Genomic DNA, 14,558 nt, shown 5'->3' on the forward strand with positions numbered 1-14,558 from the left:
AAAGGAGAAATAACTGAAGTAATAACTTTTCAACACAGTATTATTAGTATTGTGTTTATTACAGTATTGCATACTTTCAACCTAAAGACACAGAATACAAATGCTCCTCGACTTGTGATGGGTTACCTTCACATAAATTCATCATAAACTGAAATTGTGAGTTGAAAACGTATTTAATAGATGCTCCTCAGGTTATGACAGGGTTATAGTCCTACTGAATTCACATTGTTTTTCCACCATTGTAAAGTTGAAAAATCATTAGGTTGAACAATCATGAGTCAGGGACCATTTGTACTGTAAATAAATAGTAAGCTCTAGTTAAAAGGTATGTTTATCACAGAGGTATGAACCAGCAATTCTGAAACTACTTTCTGGATAGTATAGGATTGAGCAGATGAGTAAATATATTACAGACAGTGCACATACGGAAAGGGAAAAGATGAGAATGAACCCTGTTATGATGAACTGGAAATGCAAGTATCAGTGTGAACTCACGGTTTTCAATGTATAAATACAGAAATTAATGTGAATATTTGGGTGTGACTATGTAATATAATTCATTGATTTATCTACTTATTTCTTAGGTCTGTCTCAGGACAGGACCTAGAAGTAAAAACACCCAAGTAACAATGAGCACATGCAGAAGCCAACCTTGGTTCTTCAACCCCATCCCCGCGCTAAAGGGAACTGAGCACTTGCACCTCTGACTCTGATGGAGTACTGCAGGGGACCCCCCCCACCCCGCCCTCAAAGTATATGAAGCAGCTATTTCAGACGGCGATCGACAGGTGGTGACAGACTGTGGACTGGGAGCCTGTACCTGTCCCAGCTTTCCTGCTGAAGGCACTTTATAGACGGGTGTGCGGCAGAGGGACACAGAGCATGGTAGGCTTGCTGATCTGAGATCAGAGTTCAGGGAGCCTGAGGCAGCTTGAATTTGAGGGGCAGGGAAACAGAAAAAGAGCCTCTCAGAGAAAGCGCTCCAATAATTTCCTTTGGGGTTCCCTACACTTTAGGCTAAATACTAAAGTGTCCACTCATAGGCAACTATCAGAGAAAGAAAAAAAAAAAAAAGAAAGCTGTGAGCTGAACAAAACCCAGAGAATATACTGGGCTGAAGGCATTCAAGTTATGACCAGCAGGAACAGAGAGAACTTGTGCACACGCAGGCCCGTAGATCCTCCAGCAGAGTGACTGACGCTGGAACAATCAACACTGTATAAGACAGACACCTAGTAGGCTATTTGTCTTTGTCACAAAACAAACAAATTTACAGATATTTCATATAATTTAAGAAAGAAAAATCTTCAAATGTTCATAGTTAAGAACTGAAAACAAGCACATAATCTTCATTATTACCAATTTTCAATGAGTAAATAATATTGGTATTTATTAATCATGTTGCCTTTACGTGTATTTTAGCAAATGTAAAATACTGACTATCTCCATCTCTGTCAACCTTATTTTGCCCCAAAAAGTCCTAAGTTATTCAAATGAAAATTCTAATCAGGCGGTTTTTAAGAACTATAAACCTCAAGGTCATCCTAATTGGTACTGGCCTTTCAGATCTATCAATCATTCACCCAAATGACACTATCACTGAAAAAAATACTTCTCAAACTATGAGTTCTACAGCTGTCTGCAGATCATTCACCAAGCACACAGAAAAATAAATGTTCTGACTGCGTGTCAAGAGACGCGGCCTCCAAGGCCAGGCCTGTTTAGCTTCTCCCTGCGCAGCCTGCTTCCAGCCCTGCGGCTGTGGGGGAAGAGCCAGATGCCACGAAACAGGGCAGGACCAGCAATGAAGAGAAACAGGAATGGAGTCAGGACCAGAGTTCAGCAAACTACAGCCTGCAGGCCAGTCTGCACCCAGTTTTTTTTTTTCATCTTTTCTAAAGAGTTGTAAAAATAAAATAAAGAATATGTGATAAAGATTGTAAGAGGCCCACAAAGTCTAAAATATCTGGCCCTTTACAGGAAAAGTTTGCTGACGTCAGTCTAGACTAATGCCAGTTCCCAGACAAAGCTCTAAGAAAGCAAACTATGCTGCTGAATATCAATTTCCAGAAACAGACTGACAAAAACCTAATCTTCCTCTAATTTTTTCAACTCTGCCTTTCTAGCTGCTGGAGCATTACCAAACCTGACCCAGTTCTGAGAGCTAAATCACACTGTGCTGACCTCACGTAAGAGGGGCCTTGTACCTGGAGGACCCCTCTGGCCTCTCACAGCCTCCACTGCTGTCCTCATCTAACTGGGCAGCCGAGCGAAAAGAACTGAGGAAGAACAGCCCAGGCCCTCTGACCAGCTTCCTGGGCCTCTAGGGGGCCCATTCTCCGCTCACCCTCACAGAGGCAGCTCTGCTCCTCCAAGACAGCCCTTGTTGGGGGTGAGGGAACACTGAAGTCCATTTGGGCATATATCCAAGCCACATTTTTCAAATAGTTTTTAACAATAAGTAATAAAGCTGATGTTTTCATCTCCACTGGTCCACTGCAAAAGTGGTCAGATTTCCTAGTACCCGAGGTACTCTCTGTAAGAGTCAGAAATAGAGTAAAATGTTTTACGAGCTGTCTCCTTAAAACCCCCTCACCCTTTTTGGGAACTAGAACCTGCATCCCTGCCCGAGGCCAGTAATCAGAGGGGCTGGGAAATATTCTTTGTTTTTTGGTACCATAGGAGAAGGCTCAAGAGCACTGTCTAGGCAGAGGTCACCAGATTGTCTTCACAGGAGATGGGGTCAATCAGGACTATCAACTATAGTTAAACAGCAACAGCCCAAAATGAAAACTCCCTTTAAAAGCTCTGTATTTCTATTTACAGAGAGGACAATGGTATTTTAAGACATAAGTCTGCCATTCTCCTCATCCGACGAATTAATAAACTTCTCTTTCCTTCTCAAACCATACTTGTCCTCGTTCTGATGCAGCCTCAGGGACAAGTGCCAAACTTTTGGTAACAGAATCAGGCATCCCTGGGTGGGCCCATCTGTGCCCCAGTGGAACAGCACCCCACGACTACCGGAAGAGGTGGGGAGCAACCCCAGGTCAAATGGTGGGTAGGAACATCACCTTTTCAGGTATAAAAAAAAAAAAAAAAGGGACTACCCCAGAAACTGCCGGAGCCTGTTTAGCTCCAGGAAACCCCCCTCTCTTTCTCCCCAAATTAGACACAGCTCTGACCAACCTGAACTTTTTTGAAGAAAAGAAAATGGATTGGGAAGCAACTGGACACTCCCCAGTGTGCACGCCAAGATCCTTGATTCCACCCGTTTGGGGGAGGTTTTCAGAATTTTCTGCTTTGCGACAGGACATTTTGTTTGGATTTTATTTGGAGGCGCTGTCTGGGGGTAAAAGTCACAAGGCTGAGTGAAACTAGGGAAGCTGGGGAATTCATTCCCTTTTAGATTAGGAGATATTAGCTCTTGTCCGAGAAAATCGGATTCTCATTTGTGCAGTTCCATTTGTTTGGTAGGCCTTGACATTTAAACTTGTTTGTGCTGGGAATTTCCTATATTGTCTGTGTTTGTTGTTTGTGAGTATTTGTTTCAACATAGAGACTCTGTTTCTACTTCATCTGGAAAGCCCCTTGGGGAGAATCTTGACTGAATGGTGGACTTACAGCTACAAATCTATTCTAAAAAGAGACTGGTGTTACTGTAATCCAATGTACGTACTATAGTGTGAGGAAAAGTGACTGTTAAATACAACCTTAAATTATTACTCTATCTTACAACTAAAATTATTTTGTTAAAAGTCAGGTAACTGAGACAAGGCCCCACATGCACAATCATTCCTATAATTACATAATAAAGAGGCCGAAAGCCCGGGTAATAAAATTGGGAAGGGATTAACCAGGTTGGAGCTCATGAACCCACTCCCCCACCACTAGCTCCACACAGGCGAAGCGCTGCATGAACCACGGTCCCAGGAGTGGACCCGACGGGAGTGGGGACCTGCCCACTGCAGGCTCAGCTGAGCTTGATCCCATGCTGATGGGGCCCCTGACGGAGGCCCACATGGAGCCAGGTCTAGGACTGCCACCACTGCCATCACCACCATCCTGGCACCATGAGAGGGGCTGGGGAGGGCACGATTAGGACTAATTCTTCAGTCCCATGCCTGCTAGGTTATGCATCAGGGGTGGCAATGGTCTCTCCTTCTAAGACTGGACAGAGAACTCAATTTGGCCAGAGGACGCTCATAGCCAGGACAGGACAATGCCCATTACAGCAGTATCAGTAAGGGGTTTAAATGGGGAAAGACAGCTCCAGGGTACTATGAGATTTACACAAAATGGGATCCTAATGCAGAGCATCCCTCTAAATTTTTGAAACATGACTATCAGGCATATCGGAAATATACAGATATAGATCCCAAGGCCACTAAAAATATACAAACAATTAATATGCCAGATATACGGAGAAAGCTACAACATATGAAAGGGACAACTGACATGAATCCCTCACAATTTACTGATATCACCTTTACAGTATATAACGCTTGGGAAGAACAAAAATGGAAACCTATGTGTGCTCTATTAACCACGCCAACCAAGTGTACTTTGAGACAGTCAAAAGAAAAGGATGGAAAAATTCACCCCAGGTTCCCCAGATTAATGTACAATCAGTGTACTTTTTATAAAAAGAAAGGACATTGAAAAACACATTGCCCAAAATTATAAAAGGTCCAGGTAATAGGAAACCTCTAGAAGAACAAATATGTTTTTTTTTGAAGTCCAGGACTCAGATGACAAAGCAGGAGCTCCGGGGTCCCCTGCCTCACTAGTGGTTCCAATCCAAATATTCCCCACAGGAGTCTCACGTAAAATTGACAGTGGGAATTCGACTGGTGAGAAGCCTCGTGGACAAAAGCAGTCCAGTCTGCCGCTTTGGCTAGAGCCCCAGCCCCCACCATCAGCCACGCAAGGCAGTCCACAAGCCAGACAGCGGGGTGGGGCAGGGGGACGAGGCAGCAGTGGACAGCTATGGAAAAGCGGTGGCTGAGCAGCTCACCACAGGGCCCACGTGGACCCCAGAGAGCTGCAGCTAGAGACAGGGAAGCCACCTCCACTGCCAAATCCTACGGACCTGGGCAAGCAGTGGGAACACTGGGAGCTGCTCCAGAAGTGACAAAAGCTCACCTCTAGAGATGCCACCAAGCTCCTGCTAAATAAATACCAGGGCCTGGTAAAACACACAGGAGAGTGCCATTACAGAACAATTCACTTTGAAGTTTGGGCCTCAACAAACCTACACATCATTACATTTGCAAAAAAAGAAAAAGGCTACCAAAAGTGAATAAGACAACGGGACCCCAAGATGCACCAAAAACATTTTAATTCCCCATACCAGTGAACACAGATTCATACCAGACCTATGTGCCATCAATGATGCTGTATAAGTGACTACAAATAGTACTCAGTCACATTTAAATGACAGGATCCTGGGACCAGGGTGGCCTCACAGCACTGCTGGACTGTTGAAAAGGGCTCTCCTGCCCTGTTTAATGAGAGCTCAGCAGGCAGCCTGAGAAACCTACAATCAGACAGATTTACAAACAACAGGTTATTTACCTTGGCAACTACATGGGTTCCTAAAAATAACAGGATTCTGTCACATCTGAATCCCAAACTTTGGACTAATAACAAAGCCCTTGTAGAGGACTCCTACAGGCATAGATGTGGAGCCCCTGATCTGACCCACAGACTGTCAAAATGCCTTGAAACAACTGAAACAGAGTCTTATGACTGCCCCCACTTTGGGGTAGCCTGACTTACAAAAGAAATTTAAATTATATATTCATAAAATTCTCACGAACTCATTCTCCTACCCAAAGCCTTGGTTCGGCCCCTTATAAGGCACCTACATAAATACACACATTAAAGGTGTGATACCTTAATGGATTTGGTGGGACCTCATTTAAGAGGATCCCATTTACAACAAACTCAGATACTAACCATTATATGTAAGTTTGTCTCTTTCAGTTCCCCAACCCTGTTAAAAACAGAAAAGTAAAAGAGACCCCATAAAGTACCTTGGGCCCATCACACCAGAGTAAAGAAGCATCCTATAAAAAAAGAGGACCCAAGCCCCCAGTGGATGGACCAACTTTTAGAGTATCTAAAATAGCTGTTTAAAATAAAATAAAAAGAAAAATGTTGATATTTTCGCTAACCTTTCTTTGGTTTTTGTTCTGTCTATAAGACGGAGAGATAACTCTTCAATGAAGATTCCCCTGGGCTATTACCTCTTCTACAGATCTGTCTCACTGCTGGGTTTGTCATCTAAACCTCGTTCGGTACAAGTATTCCTGTACATGATTTCTAAATCTAAAGAAGCCAGTCTCTCGGATCACCTACAGGGTACAGCCAATAACTCCACACTCAGAGGTCCCATGTTTCCCAGCCCTGTATCAGACATTGTGTGCAAGGTGACAGGAAGGACTCACAGTCCAACTGGTGTCTTAGATACCAGGGGGGGTAAAATCGCTATCAGGTATCCTCCTCCATTTCACCTTGTCAATCCTCACGGTTGTAGTTGTTGCTCATGCCCTTTTTCACCTGGTAATCTGCTGCATTCGTATTTTCATAAATCTACTGTCAAAACTTTACCATGACATAAATTAAGTATAAACCTTCCATTTAAAACATTGCCCCAACTCAACAGAAAATAACTCAATGACTACGCTGCCCCTCCACCCATAGATATGAAAGGATAAAACTGACAGTGGGAAATACATAACAGAGGTAACAGCCTATAAAAAAAGATAAAATGTTTTACGAGCTGTCTCTTTAAAACCTCCTCACCCTTTTTGGGAACTAAAACCTGCATCCCCGTCTGAGGCCAGTAATCAGAGGGACAGGGGAGTGTTATTATTTTATACCACAGAAAATGACTCAATGGAATTGTCCGGAGAGGGGTCACAAGATTGTCTTCACAGGAAATGGAGTCAATCAAGACCATCAAATATGGTTAAACAACAACAGCCCCAAGATGAAAACTCCCTTTAAAACTCTGTTTCTCCTTATAGAGAGAACAATGGTACTTTGAGACGTGAATCTGCCATTTTCCTCATTTGCCAACAAATTAATAAACTTTTCTTGCCTTCTCCTCAAACCACTTGTCCTTGCTCTTCTAATGTGGCCTCGGGGACAATGCCGAACTTTCGGTAACAGTACAACCTTCTATTTATAAGACTGACACTATCTCAAGAATAAATCACTCTTCTTAACCACACAAGCCACCTACACACCCTCTATATCAAAGCTTGTTTTATTTCACCATGGCACTTCGCTGGTGTTACTTCCTCCACAACCAAAATGGTTCACAGTCATCCCATGGACTATTTGCACCTTCGATGGGCCAGGCACTGTTCTGGCAATGGGCCTCTGCCCTAATTCCAGCAGAGGAGGTTATCTGTGGGGGGAGGTAGACTGATAACAAATAAGTAAAAAATAAATTCAGGAACTGAAAAGTGCAAAGATGAAGCTAAAATAGGAAAATGTGAGGGGCTAGGGGAAGTAGGTAGGCCTGCTTTGACTTAAGTGATGAAGGAACAACTCTCTAAGGAGATGACATTTGAGCAGGGGCCTTTCTCAGTACAAAAGGAACACTAAGAACAATGAGCCTGAGGGAGCTTTGTCAAGCACAGAGCAAGAAAGGGCACAGGACCACGTGGAGTGGACAAGATAATACAAATATGGAAAGGAAAAAGATGAAAATGAACCCTGCGGTGATGAACGGGCAAGGGAAGTATCAGCGTGAACTCACAGAGAACAGCAGGAGACACGGTGGGAGAAGGCCACGTGGCCAGAGTAGGAGAGACCCGACACACCTGGTATCAGTTACCTACTGCTGCTGGACAAATAACCCAACAAGTCGAGATCAGAGGTCTATTATAGACTGGCAGGGCTGCGTTCCTTCTTGAGGCATTAAAGAAGAATGAGCTCCCTTGCCTTTACCAGCTTCTAGAGGCTTTCCATATTGCCTGGCTCGTGGCCCCCTCCATACATCACTCCCAACTTCTGCTTCCCATCGTCATTTCCCCTCCTCAGATTCCTCCTGCCTTCCTCCTGTACAAACCCTTGTCTTTACACTGGGCCCACCAGACATACTAGGAAAATCTCTGCATCTTAGTATCTTTAACTTACTCACCTCTGCGAAGTTCCTGTTGCCATATGAGGTTACATATTCACAGGTACCAGAATTAGGACGTAGACAGCTTTGGGGGCCAGGACTCTACCTCCTACACACTTTATTTCTGAGAACTATCTGAAATAGAGTGATGTGATCCTTTTCTTTCTTTTTTTTTTTTTAAGATCACTTGGGCTGCTGTGTGGGGAAAGCACTGTAGAGGGGTAAGAGTGGAAACAGGTGATTACCATTAAATAATACATATTTCCTATTTCTTAAAAAGAAAATATTATCTACAGAGCCTAAAATATGACATAAGGATGTGCTTTTTTAAAAGAAAAAAGGAAATAGAGTCAGAAATGAATCAACAGCAGCAAAGCAATCGTGACTTCATATGAGTACTCTTGAGTCATTTTTAATGGCATCTCTGACATGCTCAAATGAAGATAGAAAGTACAGTTGACCCCTGAACAACATAGGTTTGAACTGCACAGGTCCATGTAAATGCAGATTTTCTTTTGCCTCTGTCACCTGAGACAGCAAGACCAACCCCTCCACCACCTCCTCCTCCTCAGCCAACTCAACATGAAGACAATGAGGATGAAGACCTTTGATGATGATCTACTTCTACTTAATGAATAGCAAATATATTTTCTCTTATGATTTTCTTAATAACATTTTCTTTTCTCTAGCTTACTTTATTATAAAAACACAGTATATAATACATGTAACATACAAAAAGTGTTAACTGACTGGTTTATGTTATTGGTAAGACTTCCAGTCAACAGTAGGCTATCAGTAGTTAACTTCTGGGAGTAACAAAATTATACACAGAGTTTCAGTGGTGTTGGGTGTTGGCACCCCAACCCCACACCGTTCAAGGGTCATCTGTAACTATAATAGCAAAAGGTTATACAAGAAAAGAAAGGCCTCAAATCAATGATTTGAACTTCTGTCTTAAGACAGGGGAAAAAAGAATAAATTAAACCCAAAGCAAAAAAGGAAAATAATAAATCAATGAAACAGAAAACAGAAAAGAGCAAAAAAGAAAAAAAAAAAAATGAAACTAATGAAACCAAAAGGCAGTTCTTTGAAAAAACCAACAAAAGTGATCAACATTTTGACAGCATGTTAAGAAAAAGATAATCAATATCAAAAATGAATGAGAAGATAGCACTACATATTCAACAGAAATTAAAATGATAAGGAAAATTATAAACTTTACACCAATTACTTTGAAAACAGTTTCCTTTAAAAGACACAAATTGCCAAAAATCACTCAAAAATAAATAAATAACTTGAGTAGCCCTGTATCTACTAAACAGATTAAATTCATAGTTAAAAATAATTACATATACTAGCAATAAAAAACTGGGAGTGAAATTAAGAAGAAATGCTATTTAGAGTGGCATTAGAAAATATTAAATACTTAGAAATAAGTTTAACCAAATATATCCAAGACCTGAACATAGTAACTAAGACAGAGTGGTGCTGGCATAAAGATAGATATATAAATTAATGGAACAGCACTGAGAGCCTGGACATAACTCACACATACATGATCAACCAATATTTTAGAAAGGTCCCAAGATAATTCAATGGAGGAAAAGTGAATCTTTTCAACAAACAATGCATACTAAATATGCATATGCAAAAAACAAAAACAAAAAGCCCTGTGTACAAGCCACAGCTATAATCCTAGCACTCTGAGACACTAGGGTGGAAAGAGGTGGGAGGATGGCTCCAGCTGAGGAGTTAGAGACCAACTGGAACAAGAGTGAGATCCTATCTCTACAAAAAATAGAAAACTTAGCCACACATGGTAGGGTGCACCCGTAATCCTAGCTATTCGGGAGGCTGAGGCAGTAGGATTGCTTGAGCCCAGGAGTCTGAGGTTGCAGTGAGCTATGATGACCTACTGTACTCTAGCCAGGGCAACAGAGCAAGACTCTGCCTCAGAAAGAAGAAGAAGAAAAAAAATTTGGTCTTTGTCCCAAGTTCCTGGCACAGAGCTTCTAAAACCCCTGGAATTCCCTGAGTGACAGAGAGTCTTTTGTATTCATAACAAGCCCCTCTAAGACATACCTGAGTTTATACTAATGAGGTGACCCTTGGAGGGCCCCTAGACAGCTTCAGACTAGCAGCTGGTCATCAGAAAGATCACGCCATGATTAGAGAGTTGGAACTTTCAGCCCCTCACTCCACTCCTGACCTGTGGGGAGGGAAGGAAGAGGAGCTAGAAATTGAGCTCAATCACCAATGGCCAATGATTTAGTCAATCCTATGTAACAAATGTCACATTAAAGAAACCCTAAACCACCAAGTTTAGGGAGCTTCCAGGCTGGTGAATACATCAAGTGCTGGGAGGGTGGAACACCTGGAGAGGGCATGGAAGCTTGCAACCTTCCACCTTAATTTTGCTCAATGCATCCTTTCCATTTGGCTGTTCCTCGGTTTTATTCTTTATAATAAACTGTTAAAACTAAGCCCTTTCCCGAGTTCATGAGTCAGTCTAGCAAATCCCATTCCTGACACCAACTGTGATGTCTTCTTTCTAACACCACTACTGACAACAAATGTGTACGATGTTTCTACACCAATTCTCCAATTACCTAACACCACATGGGTGTTGGATAATGTATCCAACAGTTCAATTAAATTCTGACACTAAAATCCAAAATTAGTAGGATCCCACAGGTTAAGGGGTCCTGTAAGACTGCTCTCACCTCAGATGAGGGTCCTCAGTCCCAGGGGCACTTAGCGACCCACACTCCTCCTACGGTTCATTAATTCGCTACAACAGGGCCAGGGCCAGTGGCTCATGCCTGTAATCCCAGTGCTTTGGGTGGCCGAGGCAGGAAGGCTGTGACCAAGAGTTGAAGATCAGCCTGGGAAACATATTGAGACTCCACATCCACTAAAAATTGAAAAAAAAAAAATCAGCCAGGTGTGGTGTGAACCTGTAGTCCCAGCTACTCAGGAAACTGGGGTGGGAGGATCACTTGAGCCCAGCAGTTCAAGGTTAGAGTAAGCTACAGTTGTCCCACTGCACTCCAGCCTATGTGACAGAGCAAGGCCCGGCCTCTAAAACAAACAAAAAAATCACTAAGAGGACTCATAGAACGCAGGAAAACTTTATTTACAATTACCACTTTACTATAAAGTATACAACTCAGGAACAGACAAATGGAAGAGAGACACAGGGCAAGGTATGGGGGGATGGGGTGCAGAGCTTCCATGACCTCTCTGGGCTCACCAGCCTGCCAGCAAATCAATATGTTCATTAACCCAGAGGCCCCCTGAACCTCATTGTTAGGGATCTTTATGAAGGTTTCATTACGTAGGCATAACTGATGAAATCATTGGCCATTGGTGATTGAGCTCAATCTCAGGCCCCTCTCCCCTCTCCAGAGGCTGGCGGGTGGAGGAGGTATTAAACATTCTAACCCTCTAAACCCATGGTTGGTTTTTCTGACAACCAACCCCCATCCTGAAACTATCTAGGGGACCCGTGCCTTGGGTCATTTCATTACCAAACATTAAGGTACTCTTATCACTCAGGAAATTCCTAGAGCTTAAGGAGCTCTGTGCCAAGAACCAGGGTAAAGACTCAAATATACTTTCCATCATACCACAATACCTCAATCTGTATCTCACAATACGTACAAAAATTAACTCAGAATGCATAATGGGCCTAAAAAAACTACAAAAGTACTAGAAGAAAGCATAAGAGAAAATCTTTGTGACTCTGGGATAGGATAAAATTTCTTAATTCACAAAAAAGTACTAATCATAAAAGAAAAAAGTTAACAAATCAAGTCTTCAAATGAAAAACTTGTTCTTCATTTGAAGAATGAAGAAAAGGAAAAAGGAAAAAAAAAGGGCAAGCCACTGAGTGGCAGAAAACTCAGAAAACATATCAGATAAAAGACTTGTATGAAGAATCTAGAAAGAACTCTTACAACTCAGTAAGAAAACATTCTAATAAAAACATGGGGAAAAATCTCAACAAACACTTCAAAAAAGATATAATGTGACAAATAATCACATAAAAAGATGCTCAAAACCATTAATCAATAGAGAAATACAAACTAAAACCACAATGACATATGACTACCTATCCATTAGGATGCCTAATTTTAAAAACTGACGTTATTAAGTATTGGTGAAGATATGAAGCATGTGAAACTTTCATAACATACACTGCTGGTGGGAATTCAAAATGGTACAGAAAACAGTAGGCAGGTTTTTTTGGAGTTGTTTTTTGTTCGTTTGTTTGTTTGTTTGTTTTTAATTTTAAGCAATGAGGTCCCGCTCTTGTCAGCCAGGCTGTAGTGCTGTGGTGTGATCCTAGCTCACTGTGATCTGGAACTCCTCGCCTCAAGAGATCGTCCCGCCTCAGCCTCCTAAAGTACTGGGATTATAGGAGTGAGCCACCATGCCTAGCCAGTTTCTTATAAAACTAAACATACAGTTATGATAAAATCCAGTAATTACATTCTAAATAGTTACCTGAAAGAAATAAAATCATATGTTCACAAAAAGACCCGTATGTGAATAGTAACAGAAGCAGTATGCATAAAAGCCAAAAAATAGAAAAATCCAAATGATCATCAACTGATGAATAAACAATTTTGGTATATCCATACAATGGACCACTCAGCATATAAAATGAACACTCAGCCAGCAATGAAAATCACACTCAGCAATAAAATAAAAAATCATACACAGCAATAAAATGAAACCACTAAAACACACAACATGGGTAAACTTCAAAGCAATATGCTAAATGAAAGAGGCTAGACACAAAAGACCACCTACAGTATTAACCCATTTATAAGAAATTCTAGAAGGGGCAAAATTGTAGTAGCAGCAGGGAGATCTACAGTTTAAGGGGTCAGGGCAAAGGAAGGAGATTGACCACACATGAATACAAGAAAGTTTTTTAAGTGATGAACATGTTCTATATATCATGACTATGACCATGGTTTAAACACCTGTCAAAACTCATCAATTACACATTTAAAACTGGTATATTGTACTCCAAGTAAATAAACAAGTTATTTCAAAAAATGCAAAACAACAAAACAGAAGAATCCTATACTGCCATGCTAAATGAAAACAAATTTGTTGTATCTGTCCCTTCACTTATCAAACTCTCTAAGGGACTAATATTCAAATACATAAATATAACAATCTAAGATTCTGAAACAGTAAGGAATAGATTACTTCATTAGTCAGAGGCTCCCACGTATCGATGTCATGACATCTGTAGACATTTGAACAATACACACACCATTTCAATAACATATGTTGACAATTTTAGTGAGAAGTCTTTAGTCATAGCACAATTTACTAGAATTCAAAAGCAGAAGCAAAACTATCTTTACTTTTTTAAAAAAACCCACACTGGCATAATTCAGTGAAACACTCAATTTAGAGCTCTACATACAGGCATCAATTACCAAGAATTGTTTATCATCTATTTTAGGAATGTCACAAGAATAAATTCTCAGTCTCAGTAATTTCTCAGAAAAATCTCATTTCAAAATGTTATGGTGAAAACAATGTATATGTGCTTTGTTACTTAGTATTAGAATAGTAAAAACACAAAAATAAATAGATGACTGCGATTACATGTTTACATCCAATGCAACAGCCCAACCAAAAGGACTCTTTTATAATTTCATGATAGGCAATATATTAAAATTTTGACTATCTAAACATTTTTAAATAGCAGAATTATTTCAGTTTCCCTGTGTGTGTGTGTGTGTGTGTGTGTGTGTGAGAGAGAGAGAGAGAGAGAGAGAGAGAGAGAGAGAGAGAGAGACAGAGACAGAGACAGAGAAACAAGGTAAACTTTAAAAATGAAAAAACAGTTTCTAGAACATGCAGGGAGGCAGCACACATTCAGGCCAATCTCTTACGTAATCTACATAACCAATGCTTCACAAGAAGCTTTAACGAAATGATATTTCTTAGATTTCTAAAAGAAGTACACTTAAGTCATGAACCCAGAAGAGGTGTTCTAATCTACAAGAAGTACACAACAGTGATTCCCAACCTACAGTTATGCCAGGACATCGCACGTCAAACCACACCTGTACGGGAAACATTATCTAGAGCCATGACAACTAAGACATATTTTTATCTGTATCTAGATATTACTGTGGATGATAACAGAAATATTTTAACACTACTGTTAACAAGATTTTGACACTACTTACCTTCTGAATCAACACGGGGTCACTAAGATGTGTGAATGCATAAAATTTTAAGAACTTTAAACGGAGACCTCATACTCCTAGATTTTAGATTAGAAACCACTATACAGTAACAAAAATGCCATTCTAAGAATCAAAAGAAGTAATTTCAGCTAAGCCACCACCTTTAACCAGGTCCTTCACCCTCACAGGGAGTC

At 41.0% G+C, this 14,558-nt stretch overlaps 1 protein-coding gene and 1 long non-coding RNA gene across 4 annotated transcripts in view; both read right to left on the bottom strand.

The window, feature by feature from the left end:
• Positions 1-14,558, bottom strand: part of AUH (AU RNA binding methylglutaconyl-CoA hydratase) — a 157,601-nt gene that overhangs the window by 118,728 nt on the left and 24,315 nt on the right. The window lies entirely within an intron of this gene.
• Positions 5,325-11,087, bottom strand: LOC123646614. Its single transcript, XR_006737950.1, has 4 exons — positions 10,864-11,087; positions 10,223-10,349; positions 8,159-8,351; positions 5,325-7,437 (listed from the first exon to the last, which is right to left on the bottom strand). It is a non-coding gene; the product is annotated as an uncharacterized LOC123646614 (long non-coding RNA).

The sequence above is a fragment of the Lemur catta genome, chromosome 10 (genome assembly GCF_020740605.2).
Source record: "Lemur catta isolate mLemCat1 chromosome 10, mLemCat1.pri, whole genome shotgun sequence".
Taxonomy (NCBI): Eukaryota; Metazoa; Chordata; class Mammalia; order Primates; family Lemuridae; genus Lemur; species Lemur catta.